Raw genomic sequence first — 15,137 nt, 5'->3', positions numbered from 1 at the left:
CTTCATTTGCAAACCCAGATACTAAGCCAGTGGTTCTAAAAATGTGGTATGTGGATGCTTCGGGCAACACCGGGAACTTGTTAGAAATGCAAATTCTGGAACCCCACCCCACCCCCCACACGCTTCTTATTTTCTTTACTTTTATTTCAGAAATAATGTTTTCTCTTACCATTTAGAAAAATCATCCACGCTGCCTGCAAGGTTTTCAGAAAAGAAGGAATTACATTGTGGAAATAAATGGCAAACATAAACCCAACATCCTAGCAATAATTTCTCATTCTTGTACTTTATGCTCACATATTTCAAAATTTCCATGTTTATATTTACGTGAATATATTTTTATATAATTGAGTTCACTTGTACATACCATATCAGATCATACTTTTCCATTTCTGTATGTACTGTTATATGCCGTTTTCCAGTAACAATAACTTGCGAATGTATACTTTACAATTTTAGAATAAATATGTATTACGTGATTATAGTGAAAAATTCAGAAATACAGAATCATAAAATAAATATTTCAAATCTCAACCCAACTTTCTAGAAATATATTCAATATTATTGGCTTGATTTGCATAATTTCAGACTGTATTCACAATCATTCAATTATATCTAATATATGGGCATGAATACAGAATGCCTAGCATTCTTCACTACAATCTATATAAAACTCATCACTCATCTTGTAAGATATTTAACTACATAGGTATGCATAATTATAAACAATACATTATACATTTTCCCTTTTATCCAATTAAGTTCATGTCACACAGTTTTCATGCCCTCAATTCATTATTTGTCCTCATAACAATGTCCCATATAGTTATTCTCAAAGTGCTTGGCATTTCTTTATGTTTTTATAGATTTAAAAAAACTAGTGTTTATTCTGATTGGAAAGTCAACACATTCATTTACAAAGTTTACAAAAATTTTAAATGATAAAAAAAATCATTTACCTTTATTCCTCATATAAAATGGCACATTTAAAATTTTAGGTGCATTTCATTTTATGCATATATAATATTTATATTTCACATAAAAGTGGAATTATTTTTTACGTAGTTTTATACAATATTTTTGCATTCATTATATTATGATTGTTACACGTTTTTATTCCAAAAATAATCCAAAAAATAAAGATCTAAACAGGCTAATCCTATCCCTCAGATCTAATGACTTCTTAATTTAATTAGCAGTATGATTTAATTAGTAGTATAACTTCTAATTTTAATTCACCCATATGTAGATTAAATGTTTTTATAACAAAATATCAATATATATATACCTTTGTTTCACTTCCTTGATTGATTTAGGGGTTTCTATTTCTTTTTTTTTTCCTCAGTAGCTTTGAAATGGTATTTTCTATTCTTATTTTAATGTTTATATAGAATTCTTAACAAACCAAAACCTACATTTTCCTACCAATAAGTAAAGTTAATCAATATCTCTCAAAGCTGGAGGACTACACGAGTTCAAAACTGACTTTATTTTTTTTCCCCCTTGAAACTTGTTTAAAATTTTATTTATTTGTTTGTTTGTTTGTTTGTTTGTTTTTATGGTGGCATTGATTAACAAAATCTGATAAGTTTCAGCTGTACTTTTTAACAGTAAGGCATATATATATTTACATTGCGTATTCACCTCCCATAGTTAGATTTCTTTCTGTCACCACATATTTGACCCCTTTTACCCTATCTACCTCCCCCTTCTCAAAACTTACTTTAAACCAACAATAATCAAGGCAGTGTGGTATTGGCATAAAGATAGGCATATAAATCAATGGAATAGAATCGAGAGTCTAGAAATAAACCCTACATTTATGATCAATTGATTTCAACAAAGGTACTAAGATAATTCAATGGGGATAAGACAGCCTTTTCAAAAAAAAAATGGTGTTGGGATAATTGGATATCCATATGCGAAAAGTAAACTTAGATTTATCTCACATCAAACACAAAAATTAACTCAAAATGGATCATAGACCTATATGTAAAACTAAAAAAATGTTTAGGAGAAAGCATAGGAGAAAATCTTTGCAACCTTGGACTAGGCAAAAAGTTCTTCAAATGGACACCAAATAACTCATAAAAGGAAAAAGTTGATAAATTGAACTTCATTAAAATTAAAAATGTTTGTATTTGAAGAGACATCACTAAAAAAATGAAAACAGTGCTCATTTTGCCAGCACATATACTAAAACTGAAAAGAAACAAAAGAATAGCATGGCCTCTGTATAAGGATGACATGCAAATTCATGAAATGTTCTATATTTTTTAAGAAATTTAAGAAGTTACATCTATTAAAATGAAAAAATAAAAATTACAGAAATACTTAACATGAAAAGGAAAAAGTTTACTACCTAATATTTTTTTCTCAAAAAAAAAAAAAAGTAAATGAAAAGACAAACCATAGACTGGGAGAAAATATTTTTGAATTACAGTGTGATAAAGGACTTGTATCCAGAAAATACAAAGAACTCTTAAAACTCGATAAGAACCTAATTTAAAAAATGGGAAAAGATATGAATAGACATTTCACCAAAAAAAATATAGGAATGGCTAATAAGCACATGAAAAGATACATAGCCGGCAGGGTGGGGGGAGGTATTCGGCATCACTAGTCATTAGGGAAATGCAAATTAAAACCACAGTAAGAGGATGGGGGTGGGGGAGGAGGGAAGAGATAGATAGGGTAAAGGGGGTCAAACATAAGGGGATTGGGGGAGGGTGAATTAGGTAAAGGGAATCAAATATATGGTAGCTGAAGGAAACTGGACTCTGGGTGGTAATCACACAATAGAATATAGAGATGTCAAATTATAATGTACATCCAAAAATTATATAATTGTATTAACCAATGTTACCCTAATAAACTTAAAAAAAAAAAAAACAGTAAGATGCCACTACACACCATATAGAATGGCTATAACCAAAAGACAGATAATAATACCAAGTGTTGGTGAGGATGTGGGGAAGCTGGAATCCTCATACGTTGCTGGTGGGAATTTAAAATGGCAAAGCTGCCTGGAAAAGAGTTTGACAGGTTTCTTGAAAATTTATTCATAAACTAAGCATATGAACCAGCAATTTCACTCCTAAAACTTCACCCAAGAGACAAAAACATGTCCACACAAATATACAAATATGCAAATATTTATAGCAGTATTATTCATAATAACTGAATTCTAGGAACTATCCAAATGTTCATTACTGGTGAATGGATAAACAAAATGTGATATATCCATATAATGGATTACTATCAACAGTAAAAAGGAACAAAATACTGATACATGCTACTACATGAATGAACCTCAGAAACAATATCCTCAGTGAAAGAAGCCAGATACAAAGGCCCGCACAGTATATAATTCCATTTATACAAAAATCTAGAAAAGGCAAATCCACAGAGACAGAAAAGGGCAGTAGTTGCCTGGGGCAGGGCGATTGGGAGTGGGCAGTGACCCCAAGTGAATGGGCTGGAGAGAAATTTTAGAGGTGATGGAAAAGTTCTGAAACTGGATTGTGATGATGATTCTGTAAATTTACTAAAAATCATTGAATTATACACTTACAATGGGTGAATTTTATGATATGTAAATAATACCTCGATAAAGCTATTAAAAATGTGCCCAGAACCAGGAGAGATGGACAAGCTTTATCTTGCCCCAGCAGCCACAGCAACACCAACTAGAGTTTGTGCCTGGAAGATAAGCCCAGAGTTTGCCCTCACACCACAGACGAGAAACAAGGACTGGGGGATGATGGGTGCCACCACCAAGCTCCTGACCAAAGACTGCTGACTTTCTCAAGGACCTACTACTAGAGTTATAAGAAGCTTTCCTAGGGGTCTTTGCACACATGCAAAAAAATTCCTTTCCTCGGTTTGAAATCAGACTTTTCCAGGCTTGCACAAATACATTGGGGTTTCTGTACTATCTCCCTCTCTTCCCGCAAATCATAACCAATAACAAGTGAGGTGCAGCTGCACCAATTTCTTAAACTAAGAAGGGATCACAGGTGCTCCTGGGCCTTAACGCCATGAAAAATATCCTTTGTTTGCCACTTCTCTCAAAAGATCTTCCAAAATTTTACCAGTACACCCAAGCTTATTTCCTTATCCCTTCAGCAGATGTCCCATCCTACATGATCTGGAAAAGTGGAAGTCTCCTTACCTTTCTTCCGTCTGTTCTTGCTTCCTTCTCTGGAGCTCCAGAGAATGTAGTGGTTATATTCTGAGATTATTTCCTTCCTATTTTTTTTTTTTTAGTGAAAATAATTCTTTCTTTTGTAAAATTATGGTGAGAATAGTTAGAAGTTGAGTCTTTGTTAATTTGTTAATATCCTAATTTGAAATGTCCTAAATTGAAAGCTGGTCAACCTCTGCCCTCTCCCATGTTTACACATACATGGCTGCACCTGCTTTTTTGTGTGTGAGGGAGATTTGTTAGTCCATCAAAAATCTGACTAGTGTCCATATTATGTACTTAAGTTTTCTTACACTTTAAAAAATCTATGTGATATTTATCATAAATGAATAATTTATAATAAAGTCACCAATATTCTCTGTATTGTCTCTAAAAATTGGCAATCTTTACAGAGGGTGAATCTTCTAAAGGAACATAATAATAGGAAAAAACACAATAATAGTTCAAATTTTACTGTGCCTCAAGGAAATGGCTAGGGGCAATCTTCGAGAAATGGAGAGAAGAAGAAATGGGAGCCAGGTACCATAGGGAGTCCTGGGATCAGCAGAAGCTGAGAGGACTTCTAAGAAAGTGGATGTCCTGTTTTTAATGTTACATTTTTTTTCCTGTGTGGCTCAGGGTTACCTGTAGCCCACAAACATAGAAACAAACACATGAGAATTTTGGAGATAGTGATATTAGCAGCTAAGAAGTAAATAATATGTAATGTAACAGTAAAAAAAAAAACCTGCTGAGGATAATGATGATGACAGAAAGAATACAATGTAGGAAAACTTGGACTCTTGGCTAAGGGGGCCTTGTTTAACCAACTACATGGGATTTAATCGCAACTGCTTCTCAAAATTGTGTTCTCTGGCAGCCCCATTCTTTGCATTCTACACTTTCTTAACTCTGTTTTCAAAATATGTGTTCAAGGGAAATAGCTTTCCATGCCTGCATTGGCTCACCCCTATTCTGCTCTTCTCCTTACATCCCTGTGCCCTTCTTCAGTGATAAATTTCTGTAGAGGAGAGACTGGGCCTGTTTCATTACCCTTCCTTACACATTGTCTGGCAAACTGCCACGTGCAACAAGGTATTTAATAAGTTTAACAATATATATAACAATTTCTAATCCCTCTGGAATCATTGGAGAACTGCAGCCAAACAAAGATGGTAGAATTCGGTAGCCGATTAAAACCTAAAAGGTATGTTCTTTCTACTGCAAGGATTTCAAGCACATGTCAACTGCTTAGCAAAGGAATTCATTGAAAGGATAAATCTTCAGCAAGATCCCAATGTTTTCCCCTTTGACTGCAATCAAACATAGACTTTGGTTATTCACCTTCCAGAAGGTGGCAGCAGGAATCTCTTCTTAGCCCAGCGTTGCTTAGAGGGAAGAAGAGGAACAGCAGGGAGTAGGGGGGCAGGATTAGCAAGTGAAGCAGTGGGGAGTAAGGGGAGCAGCAGGGGGGAAGGGGGGGCCAAGGAAGAGGCGGGGAGCAGGGGGAGGCAGGTGAAGCAGCAGGGAGCAGGGGGGCAGGGGGAGGCAGGTGAAGCAGCGGGGAGCAGGGAGGTCAGGAGAAGCAAACAAAGCAGTGGAAAAAGGGGGGCCGGGGGGCAGCAGGGGGTGGAGCAGGGGAACAACGAGGCAGGGGAAACAGGGGGGCTCCTCCCCACCTGTGGCTCAATTAGAAAGCCAATGATTTAACACAAGGCGGAGAAGACTCACAGGGCCAGGCCTGGGGTTTTCTTTGTTCCACCTCTTTTCCCATGCAGAGAACTGAAAGAGAAAAAAAAAAATGCTGAATGACAAGAATTAATGGTGTCACACAAATACCATCAAAGACAATTTAAGAATTGCTCTTCTCAGTCCAAAATGAATGAAAAAGACAAAAGAGTGGTGGCTCCCTTTTTACCATTAACTACCCTGAATTTGGAAAGAACGGTGGATGGTGTTTTTTACTGCATTCAGCTTGATTAATGCTCACGAATTTATAGTTCAGAGATTTTTTTGAGGGGACAGTTTGCTACTACAAATCACATAGTTTTGCTTGATCATAAGCATAACCTTATGTATCATCACAACCACGTTTATAATCTCAGAATGCCAATATGCCTAAAATGATTATAGAATTGTTGTTTTGAATCTTTTAAAAAATAGACATTTTCAGAGCAGTTTCAGGTACACAGCAAAATTGAACAGAGATTGTGCAGGTTTCCTATATATTCCCTGTTCCCACACACTCACAGCCTCACCCACTATCAACTCCTGCACCAGAATGGTACATTTGTTACAATCAATGAACCTACATTGACATGTCATTATCACCCACGTACTGTCCCAAGTGGGACTCGGCTAAGCAAGGACTGGAGCTGGGAGTCCAGAGAGAAGGGAATATGTGACTGAGGAGGGCAGGTTCCATGGTGGATTGGGGCTTGAGAAGGTGAGAGCAGGGAGAAGGGGACAAGCAGCGAGCAAAATGTCCTGGGATTACTGACAAAAAATAAATAACCTATACTAATACCCATTTGTAAATAATAACTCACAAGCAGAAGTGTGTGTTTATCCTATTCATCAGCATCTGACTAAAGGTGTCAGGTTCCATTTTCCAGTTCATAATTTATATTCATGTGATTTTTTTTATATGTATTTGAATTGATAATCTAATCTGGACAAAAGAAATTTTATTTACCTTATGTCCGATGACATCAATAGATTTTCCTCCCCTTAGCTGCCCTCCCTCCACCCCATTGTCTCCTCCAGCCCAGGCCAATTGTTTTCCAGATTGTCTCTCTAACTAGCAGTGAACCTACCAGGCGGAAATGCATTCATTCTGTCTCCTGTTCCCCGCCCCAGGGGGCTTATCACTGAGCCTCTAAGTGAGGAGGCACACTGTGTGTGATAGGAGACTACAGGGGGTTGTGGAAAACTTTGGAATGTATTAGTCACACATTCATTCACTCATCCAACTGCTATTTCTTTCTTTTGTTTAAGGTCTTTTTATTTTTATCATTGAGGTAACATTGCTTAATAACATTATACAAGTATCAGGTGTACAACATTATAATTCAATATCTGTATACACTATAGCATGCTCACCACCAGTAGTCTAGTTTTCATCTGTCATTATACATTTGACACTCCCACCACCACTGCCAACCTTACCCATTTTGCTTTCCCCCATTCCACTTCCCCTCTGGTAACCATCAATCTGTTTTCTGTATCTATGAGTTTTTGTTTGTTTGTTTATTCATTTCTTTCTTTTTTGTTTATTTTATATTCCACATAGGAGTGAAATCATAAGATTGTTGTCCTTTTCCCTCAGACTTATTTCACTTAACATAGTACTCTCAAGGCCCATCTAAGATCCATGCAAATGACAATATTTCATCCTTTTTTAAGGTCCACATCTTCTTCATGCATTCGTCTATCGACGGACACCTAGGTTGCTTTCATATTGTGGCTATTGTAAATAATTCTGCAATGAACACAGGGGTCCATGTATCTTTTTGAATTAGTGTTTTCATATTCTTTGGATAAATACTCAGAAGTGGAATTGCTGGGCCATATGGTGGTTCTATTTTTAATTTTCTGAGGAATCTCCATACTGTTTTTCATAGTGGCTGCACCAATTTACATTCTCACCCACCAAGAGTATATGAGTGTTCCCTTTTCCACAGCCTCTCCAAAATTTATTTCTTCTCTTTTTGATAATAGTTGTTCTAACAGGTATGAGGTCATATCTCATTGTGGTTTTGATTTGCATTTTCCTGATAATTAGCGATATCCAACATCTTTTCATGTGTCCCAAGAGCTATTTCTTGAACGTCTCCTACACATCTGAAACTGGGAAATAAGGCTGGCAATTTATCGATTACAGAGGAGGGACACATGACTTTGTAGTAAACATGATGGGGTAAGCTCAGGGGGCTGCGAGAGCACAAAGAGAGGCTCATAACTTGAACTTGGGGTGTCAGAGTAGAAGTCCCACAGAAAGTGACATCTCAGCTAAGATCCGAGAGATGAATAGGAGTTTGATGGATAAATGAGTTGAGGGCAGAGGGATGCTGGAGGCCAGATTTTAGAGGACACAGATCATTCTCAGCTTTATTTGTGCTGGCTGTGTGGCCTTATGCAAACAAGTCACCTAAATTCTCTGAATTTCATTTTCCTCAGTAGTAAGATGGAGACAAAAGTAGCTACCTCGTGGATTTGTTGTGAGGGTTAAAGGGGAGAATGTAGATAAAGCATCTGACAGAATGCTGGCATGTAGTAGATGTTCAATAGACATCTGATGTTGTAGAGATGCCTCAGTCATTCATTAGGTCATTCTCTCTGCATTAAAGCAGGGACAGAGCTCTTGTTTGGGGGTGAAGATTCAGTTTGAGATCTAATTCACTTTGGCTCTACAAACTGAGTAGATCAGACTAAAAGTGGACTAGGAAGGCATCAAGAGTTCAGCTATCAATGACAGCTGACCAAATCAGTAAGTCGTTACTACAGATGCAGGCCGTCAGATGCCAAATAATTTTGTTTTGCAACTTATATATTAGGCCAAAAGGGAAATTGATCCTAAAAGTCCCAATTTGTGGATACAGGAATGCACTAAAGAAATCTCTACCCCAAGGCTGGAATGGGGGGCGAGAAAAGCTGACAGTGCTCTGGTAGGTTTAGTTATCATCTCCTGTCACCACCAGCAGCCAGAATTGGTGTTTAGGGTCCTAAATTTCACTGTTTAGAAGTGAGTGGATCATATTTACTCAAGCAGGTAAATGCTCAACTCTGTGCCTAAAACAGAATCATGTTATTGAGATTGAGAAATCCCACATTTTTGCCGAGTTAGGGGAGTTTGGGAAATATAATTCACTGTATTTTAAAAGATGCAATGATGAAAAAAGACACAATGATGTAATAATGTCTTTAGAATGAGATAGATGGTGGTTGCCAGGGCTAGGCAGGGAGAGGATGCTGGGGGAAATGGGAAATATTGGTCAAAGGATACAAACTTCCAGTTATAAGATGACTAAGTTCTGGAGATAGAATGTACTATAGTTAACAATACTGTATTGTATATTTGAAAGTTGCTAAGAGAGTAGATCTTAAGTGTTCTTAATTGTTCTCATCACACACACACACAAAGTAACCCTGCGAGAGATCTAACTTGTTTGTGGTAATCATTGCACAATATATTTGTATATCGAATCATCACATTGTATACTCTAAATATATGTAATTTTTATTCATCAATTCTATCTCAATAAAGCTCGGAAAAATGAGATGGGTTATTATTAATTTAATCGATCACGATTCATTATTTTGGAGCCAAGTAATCAATAAGTGCCTGGCAACTTATCCATCTTACCTCTAGATGGAGGCAGCAGATCTTTCCATGTTGTTTGCCATCAGGCTGAACACAGGACAGAGCTGGCACTCAAAAATATTTGTTGAATTGCATCAAAAAATACCTAGGAATAAATTTAACCAAGGAAGTAAAAGACCTATATTAGGAAATATGTAACAAATAAATGGAAGCATGTACTGTGCTCATGAATAGGAAGTGTTAACATCATCAAAATGGCCATAGTGCTCAAAGCAATCTATAGATTCAATGCAATCCCTATTAAAATACTAATGACATTTTTCACAGAACTAGAACACATAATCTTAAAATTTGTGTGGAGCCACAAAAGACCCCGAATAGCCACGGCAATCTTGAGAAAGAAGAACAAAGTTGGAAGTATCATGATCCCTGATATCAAACTATTCTACAAGGCTGTAGTAATGAAAACATGGTACTGGCATAAAAACAGAATAGATCAATAGAACAGAACAGAGAGCTCAGAAATAAACCTATGCCTATATGGTCAATTAATCTATGACAAAGGAGGCAAGAATATACAACGAGGTAAAGACAATCTATTCAACACATGGTGTTGGGAAAACTGGACAGATATATGTAAAAAAAAGAAACTAGACCACCTTCTTACATTATACAGAAGAATAAACTTAAAAGTGGATTAAAGAATTAAATGTAAGGCCCAAAAACATTAAACCAAAGAAAACATAGGCAGTAAACTCTCCAACATTGCTCTTAGTAACAATATATTTTTTTTGCTATATCTCCCAAGGCAAGGGAAACAAAAGAAAAAAAATAAACATATGGGACTACATCAGCTAAAAGTTTTTGCACAGAAAAAGAAACCATCAAGAAAACAAAAAGGCAACCTACTAATTGGGAGAAGATATTCACCAATGATACATCTGATAAGGGGTTAATATGCAAAATTTATAATGAATTCATACGACTCAATACTAAAAAAAACAAACAAACAATCCAATTAAAAAATGGGCAAAGGACCTGAATATACATTTCTCCAAAGAGGACATACAGATGGCCAACAGATATTTGAAAAGATGCTCAATGTCACTAATTACAGGGAAACGCAAATCAGAGCTACAATGAGATACTACCTCACACCTGCCAGAATGGCTATCATCAATAAATCAATAAACAGTAAGTGTTGGCGAGGATGTAGAGAAAAGGGAATCCTTCTGCATTATTGATGGGATTGGAAGTTGGTGCAGCCACTATGGAAAATAGTATAAAGGTTCCTCGAAAATTAAAAATAGAACTACCTTACGAACTAGCAATTCCACTTCTGGGTATGTATCCAAAAAAACATGAAAACACTAATTCGAAAAGATACACGGACCTCTATGTTCATTGCAGCATTATTTACAATAGCCAAGATATGGAAGCAACTTAGGTGTCCATCAATAGACAAGTGGATAAAGAAGAAGTAGTACATATAAACAATGGAATATTACTCAGCAATAAAAAATAATGAAATCTTACCATTTGTGACAACACGAATGGACCTAGAGGGTATTATGATAAGTGAAATAAGTCAGATGGAGAAAAATAAATACCATATAATTTTATTTACATTTGGAATCTAAAGAACAGTGTAAACGAACAAATTAAAAAAAAATAGACTCATAGACACAGAATATTTTCATGGTTGCCAGATGGGAGGGGGTTGTGGGGTTGAGTGAACAAGGGAAAGGGATTAAGAAGTACAGATTGGTAGTTACAAAATAGTCACAGGGATGTGAAGTATAGCGTAAGGAATATAGTCAGTAATATTGTAATAACCATGTATAGCGCCAGGTGGGTACTAGACTAATCAGGGGTATTACTTCATAAATTAAATAAATGTCTAACTACTATGCTGTACACCTGAAACGAATATAAAATAAATATATAAATTAAATATATATATATATTTAATTTTCAACTACAGTTCACATATATATATTTGTTAAATGGCTGAATTTTGGTGAGAGAGATCTAACACATTCTATAAATTTTACATTGCTCCCTCAGCATAACTGGATCACCTGGAAGCAGATAGTTTCATTATTCCTTAGTGTTCCTCTCCTACCTGAGGTTGAATCCTGAACTCTTTTGTGATAACCTCACTGAATTATTTTACAAAAATAATCTGGAATCAAGGATGGGGTGTCACCTACTAAATCTCTCTGATAACTCCACAATATTAGGCTTTTCCCCTTCAGACCCCCAACCAATCCATGGCCCCATGATATGTGTGTGAGCATGCATGTAAATATAGACATACATTTGTCTGAAGAAGCACCATATTAAGTTTGCATAACCGTCAGGTGCCTTTTCAGCTTATTAACTGGAGATTTCTCAGCCTTGTGTTTCAGGTTTCCCTCTGCAAAGTGGGGATGTATTTCAGTTTTCTATTTCAATGAAGGTTTAGAAGAATTACTGTGATATCACTTTCCTGAGTGATAAATGTCACTTGACAGTCGAGAATAACTTTGAGGAAACTAAAGCCTGGAAGTTGACAGTCAATATTATAAGGCAGTATTGTTTACATGTAAGCCTTTACATTGGTCAAAAATGAACCTACTCTGTGCTTAATCAAATATGAAATGTAAAGTCTGAGCTTCAAATTCAATGGTCATTTGGGCAGAGAAATAAAATACTTTTTAATAACATTGCATTAGAGAATTTTTCGAAAGTCTTCAGCAGAAGTCATATGTCTTTGTATGAAGAGGAATTTCCCCTCATTCAACGCCAACAAGTTGCTGATGGAGATTACAATTTAATACTATGGATTTGATTTGAAATTAAGTGAAAATTCCAATGACTCTTTGACAGTGGAAAGGATCTTGTAACAGACCGAGAAGGTAAATATATTAAAATAGGCAATTTTAAAGGCCTTTTCTTTCTAGATCTTGAGGGATGCTGTTTCTACATTTGAAATTATACAGCACCTTCAACTCGGTTATTCAGATTAATAACTAAGCATTCGAATTATATACCATCAGTTGCCCATAGAATACCTTGCAGTGACACTTCTTTGGTGAAGGCTCATAATTGTTTTAAAAAAATTTTTTGGAATTTCCAGTAGCTATTATAATTTCAAAGACAGCAAAGTCTACTGATTTTGAATTTAGGGAAAGAGAATTGAAGGGGTCAAGTGTTGAGTGTCACAGTGGGTCTCCCAGCCTGAGAGCTGGAGGTCTTCTCTGCCTCCTTGTGAAATCGTAGCTTACCAACAGGATTGGTTCTTTAGCTGCCAAAATAAAGTTTGCCCTGTAGGAATATTGTCAGGTCAACTCAGCCCCAGCCAGGGAGAGTACAATGCAGTGTCAGCATGGTTATGGTTGCAAAGTAAACGACTGCAAAACCCAACAGCTTTGAATTACAATGATATACAGCGGTTTCTTGAATAACTTCATTTTGTTCAATGTTGTTTCTTTATAACATTAATGAGAAAAAAGTTGATTCCCAGTGAGGCCGCCATGTGGAGTTTGCACATTCTCCCCATGTCTGAGTGGGTTTCCTCTGGGAACTCGTTTCCTCCCACAGACCAAAGATGTGAGGTAAACTAGCATGTCTGAGTGAGTGTAGGTGTGCGTATAACTTTGTCCTGCGATGGAAGGGTGTCCTGTCTAGGGTTGGGTCTCTCCTTGTACCCTGAGTTGTTGGGATGGGGTCTGGCCACCCATGACTCTGAACTGGAATAAACATGTTGGAAAATAATGAACTTCCTTGTTTTTATTATCCTTAAATGTATCTATAACTCGCATTTATGTCAATATTTAATACTAGAAGTGTTTTGGGTCTTTAGAAGTTTAGTGATGTTTTTGTGAGCAGAAATATGCCTTAGGAACTTAACTCTTGTTTATATTAATTAGCCTATGGTAAACTTGATTTCATTATAGGTAGTTTACCTTAGAGTCACAGTTTCCAAGAACCTATCGATGACAGTAAATATTTACTGTATTTGCTCGCAATCCTATAGGTAGGCAATTTGAGCTGGGAGCATCTGGTGGTTCCTCTCTTGGATTTCCCTTTGCTCACTGGTGTGGCTGCAGTCAACTGGAATGAAAGTTCCAATGGTCTTACTCATATGTCTGGCAATTAGTGATGGCTGTCAGCAAAGATGTCTTGGTTCTCTGGCACACTCCCTATCATCCTGCAGCAGGCCAGACCAGCTTCCTCACGTTGAGGGCTCGGGGCAATGCCCCACTAGTGCCACTGCAGAAGGATCTGGATCTCACATTGCATTCTATTGGTCAAAACAAGTCACGAGGTCAGCGCAGGTTCAAGGGGTGAGGAAATAATCTCCGCCTCTGGATAGGGGAGCTGCACATGCACCTCTGGTGGTGTCTCTTCATTTTCTTATAAGGACACCACTCCTATCTGGTTAGGACCCCACCCTTATGACCTCATTTAACCTGAATTACCTTCTTAAAGGCCCCATCCCCAAATACAGCACATTAGGGGTTAGGGAGCCAACACATAAACTTTGGAGGAACACAATTTCATTTCATAACATCATCTTTGCAAACAATCTACTCGCACGCATTTAGTTATAAACCAGTTATAAGATGTTTTACTCCATTTACTTGTTTTGATTTCAGGTGCATGGTTTATCTCTTCTGGGAAAATAAATCTTTGGGTTGAGGCTCAGAAGCTGGTCATTAATTGCATGGTGGCCTGGCATCTATTTTTACTCTTTGTAAAACTCAAAGCCCTAAGGTGTTCAGAGATATCACAAGCAGATATTCAGAAGGTTGTGGAATGAGCAAAGATTCTGTTTGGTACCAGCATTACTAATTTTTAATTCAAATTTTACCTGAAGAGTTCATCTGTCTTTGATAAGACTATTACTAATTAATCAGAAAAAGAAAGCTTTGAAAGGATAATTTTCTTTTTTTAATCCCTGCCCCCAGGAATGCTCCAGAGCCCTGCAGCCCAGCCCTGCCCCCACTTCCCACCCCATTGGGTGGGTAGCTTGCCCTTATGCCTGGGCACTCAAACATCTTTAAACATTGACAAAATACCTTTCAGTCATTAATCAAACAAAATTAAAAAATGAAAAATTCTTTAAAAGATTTGCTTCAATTTTAAGAGAAGACTGTTGTCGGCAAAGAATAAGTTTTAAAAGCTTCCTGACCAACTTGTAGCACTCACACAAGCTATGCTAATACTATGCATATGTACATATTTATCACCCAGTTTTCTGAAAGCTCCATTGATCATAAGATTGTAAACACACACATTGTGTTTTCCCATAGTTGCCAAACGGTCAAAAAAAGAAAAAACAAAAAACCCCACCTCTTTTTCTCTTCATGTTGTCTATAATCAAGGTCTAAACTGGTGATGATGATGACAAAGTCTGTATAATTTAAAGGTCTGCAGACATACATTGCAAGCTATATTTATTGGAGGTTTTTTAAAAAACATTTTGTTTTATTCAAATAAGCTCATCCTTTTATTCATAAACTAAAATTTTTTTTAATCTTCTCTGTCTTATTTGTATTTCTTTTGGGTGGATTTCTGTAAAAGAAACTATATAGCTTATTGTATGTTGGGTTATACCATACTTTATGTAACCATTAGGGC

At 36.6% G+C, this 15,137-nt stretch overlaps 1 non-coding gene across 1 annotated transcript; it reads left to right on the top strand.

The window, feature by feature from the left end:
- The first annotated feature begins 2,172 nt into the window (after positions 1 to 2,172).
- Positions 2,173 to 2,277, top strand: LOC111734351. The gene has a single exon (XR_002778420.1). It is a non-coding gene; the product is annotated as a U6 spliceosomal RNA (small nuclear RNA).
- Positions 2,278 to 15,137: the final 12,860 nt, after the last annotated feature.

Source organism: Pteropus vampyrus, unplaced genomic scaffold (assembly GCF_000151845.1).
Source record: "Pteropus vampyrus isolate Shadow unplaced genomic scaffold, Pvam_2.0 Scaffold984, whole genome shotgun sequence".
Classification (NCBI taxonomy): Eukaryota; Metazoa; Chordata; class Mammalia; order Chiroptera; family Pteropodidae; genus Pteropus; species Pteropus vampyrus.
This window is presented reverse-complemented; position numbering and strand designations above follow the sequence as displayed.